At 38.0% G+C, this 3,677-nt stretch overlaps 1 non-coding gene across 1 annotated transcript; it reads left to right on the top strand.

Moving 5' to 3' along the window:
- Positions 1-1,358: 1,358 nt before the first annotated feature.
- Trnae-uuc lies at positions 1,359-1,430 on the top strand. The gene has a single exon. It is a non-coding gene; the product is annotated as a tRNA-Glu (tRNA).
- The last annotated feature ends 2,247 nt before the right edge of the window (positions 1,431-3,677 follow it).

A 3,677-nucleotide genomic window follows, 5' to 3' on the forward strand; every position in this document is an offset into this window, starting at 1 on the left:
GTATCATCAATTCTTGGCTGTGGGAATGAGTCTTTTTCGGTTATGCTGTTAAGAGCCCTGAAGTCCACACAGCAAAGTGGAGTACCATCCTTCTTCTTGACTAATACGACAGGAGCTGACCAGGGACTATCTGATTTTTCAACTATCCCTTCCTTGATTAGACCATCCATGACCTTCTTTTATATACCAGCCTACCCTATATCTAGTAAGAACTAGAACATTCGCCAAAGTACATGATAGTTCTAGAAACGTTGCGTCACAGTAGTCATGTGACTCGATGACGCAACAATACTGTAAAATAAAACAAATACTCCTAATGCAGAGAATTGAGAGAAAACAAAACTTGTAGACTTGGCAACTGACACAGTGTTCCTTAACTACCTTTACGCCCCCCCCCCCCCAGTGGCACAGTCGTATACCTGCGGACTAACAATGCTAAAAACCCAGTTTCGATACTCGTGGTGGCCAGAGCACAGATAGCCTATTGTGTAGCTTTGTGCTTAACTTTAGACTGGCCCGACATGACCAGGTGGTTAGGGTGCTCGATTCGCAATCCCCGTCCCACCAAACATGCACGCCCTTTCAGCCGTGGGGCGTTATAATGTGACGGTCAATCCCACTATTCGTTGGTAAAAGAGTAGCCCTAGAGTTGGCGGTGATGACTAGCTGCTTTCCCTTTAGTCTTATACTGCTACATTAGGGACGGCTAGCGCATATAGCCCTCGTGTAACTTTGCGCGAAATTCAAAACCAAACAAACTTCAAACAACAACTTTTACGGTCCGTGAGATTTCACGAAAACAAACAAATAGTAAAAGTAAAAACTGTCAGAACATACATATGTAAATTGTAATGATTTTTCCCTTCTACTTGCATTTAATGCTTCGCGAGAATTTAGCTAGTCGGCCCATGATATATAAAAACAAAAGCTGAGAAACGCTAAACTGGCGAATTTCAACTATCCAGAAAAGCAAATATATCCACGTTAGAGATCTGCCACCTATTATCAAAAATATGAATTTTCTTTAAACGTGATTTTAATTATGTATCATTTTAATAATATATAAATATATCGAAATATATTGTTTAAAAAATCTAAAATTTTCACCCTTTTATTCCCGGCTATCTAAGTATCCCGGGATATCTTTCTCAGCCGTCCTCACCCTCTTGGAGACACTGGTGCTATTTGTCTTTTTCTTATTAGCGGTACTGTAGTATAGTTCGAATATAATAAATACAGTTCTTAAATTTATTTAATATATTTATAGACTACTATTACATCAATTAATATAATCATATTTTCGTATAAAATTTATAACAAATGTTAATATAATAGTTAATAAAAGAATTGTTTATATGTCCCATGTGGTCTAGTGGCTAGGATACCTGGCTTTCACCCAGGAGGCCCGGGTTCGATTCCCGGCATGGGAAAATATTCATTTTAAAATTTTGTTCTTCATTGTAAAGTATGCTATTGTTTATCTTTTTCTTATTTCATTATCTTTATCATAAATAAAACGTTTCTGTTGATTGTGCGCTGTACAGTAAGAGTTAGTAATCTTTTGACGTCACAGTTGTGGTTGTTGTTCAGTCTTGCACGTTAATTGATAGAAAAACGTTGGTGGAAGAGGTAGTTAGCCCTATCATCTTCATCATTAAATGACCCAATTTGCAGACGATGTGACGTCAACTCTCTCGTTAGCAGCTACAAATTTACAGCCTGTTCTGAAACACAGGATAAGAATAAATTTTCCTGAAACAAATCTAGTTCTTTTTTTCAAAACCGACCACATTGAGAAATCTTCCCGAGCTATACTTAATCGGAGTTCTTCTAAATTACTTCCGTAGGAGGGTGCGGGGCCTGAGGTGGTTGTCTCAGTGGCCTCGCACTAAAGCCAGCCCTGCCAATCGGCAAAGTTTTTAGGTATAACTTATAATTTAAAATTAATGTTGAATAAAGTATGGCAACGAGAGAACTACATTACAAGATTAACAGGTAAAAACACAGGAGCCATACCATAAAACATAATCAAATTAACAAACAATATGAAGAAAAACTTTAATATAAGTTTAACATAACAGCAAATGTACAACGTTTCGACAAGGTTTTGTCATCATCAGGTACTTATATTAAAGTTTTTCTTCATTGCCCATTCAAGCCGTCTCCAGCCATTATTAGTCTCAAAGTGGGTTCCTTGTCATCGAATAACAAACAATATATTAGACCATACAAAACGGAATAATCACTACAGCCTGCAGAGTACCAAGAACAACAAATACAAATTTTATACATAATGGCGTAAACATCAAATTAATTAAAGACAGACATTGTACGTTGCTGAATTTAAAAGGTTTTTTTTTATATGTGAAATACGTGACTGATAATTATTTCTAGTGAAGAAAGTGATGTTTTGCTGTTTGTGAATGTATACGATCAAATGAAGATAGATAATTATATTGTTACGTCTCTGGTCGATTGTTAATTACTCGTAAAAATTCTTTCCGAAGACCTTCAGTGACACAAGTCCTTTCTCAAATAAAACTAGTTTATTCTTTCTCAATTCAACTTTGCAATACACTTAATTTCCACAGTCACCTTAACTTAACCACACGCTATAATTTACAAAGAACGATTCACACACTTTACTTACTACCGCGCTTGACTCAATTGTCCGTCTGTATCTTCAATCTCTCTGTCTGCTATATAATTCCGATTAATTGTCTGTCGCACTTATATACAAGAATAGAGGACGCCTAGCAAATACTGGATTATTCGTGATATTCCCCGATCTTTCTAGAACTCATTACGTGTTGCCAGCGTCACGTGACTTCCGCTGTCGTAACACTGCCCCTTCCTTAGTATTGTTCGTCCCGAACAATAGCCACTTACATTAAACCAATAGAAAATTAACAATAACTTAATTAAATGTACAGAATTTACAAACACATAATTAAAATTCAACAAAGTCTCTTAATTTTACAGGACGTATCTTCTTTCGTAGTGGTCTGCATCTCGTTGGCTTCTACTTCACGTAAGGTTGATCTGCTCCATCGGGAATTGTCCTATCATCGGTAACAGTCACATTAGTGGTAGTAACTTCATTAAGGGCTTCACTGTTTCCCTTCTCAAAACCGGGTAGAGTTTCCTCTTCGACAGTGGCTTTTTCAGGTGACACGTCTTCAGCAGCGTCATTTGTTCTGTTGTTCCAACTGAAATGTCCTGGACTGTGATAACGCCAAAGCCTGTTGGCATAAACCACCTTTGGCTTACCTTGCCGACCACATTTTATTCGGAAAGTCACGTCTGAGAGATGATCCACTATGTCATATGGGCCTTCCCATGGTGAAGACAAGTTAGGAGACTTCACTTTGGTCTTCCTGGGATTATACAACCACACCTTGTCTCCTGGTACAAAGCTGACTTCAGTAGACTTCTTATCATAGCATAGCTTCTTCGAATCAGCAGACGTTTTCAAGTTTGATTGCACTTGATGGTGAATATTATCCATCCTTTCCGATAACACTTTCACGAACTCTGACACATTTTCAGGCAACTCTTCGTAAAGTGGGTGTCCTGTTAACAGATTCACTGGCAACCGAAGTTCCCGACCAAACATTAACTTTGCTGGAGTGTATCCAGCGGCTTCATGCTCTGCTGTTCTATAGGCCATCAACAGT

The sequence above is a fragment of the Limulus polyphemus genome, unplaced genomic scaffold, assembly GCF_000517525.1.
Source record: "Limulus polyphemus unplaced genomic scaffold, Limulus_polyphemus-2.1.2 Scaffold11159, whole genome shotgun sequence".
Taxonomy (NCBI): Eukaryota; Metazoa; Arthropoda; class Merostomata; order Xiphosura; family Limulidae; genus Limulus; species Limulus polyphemus.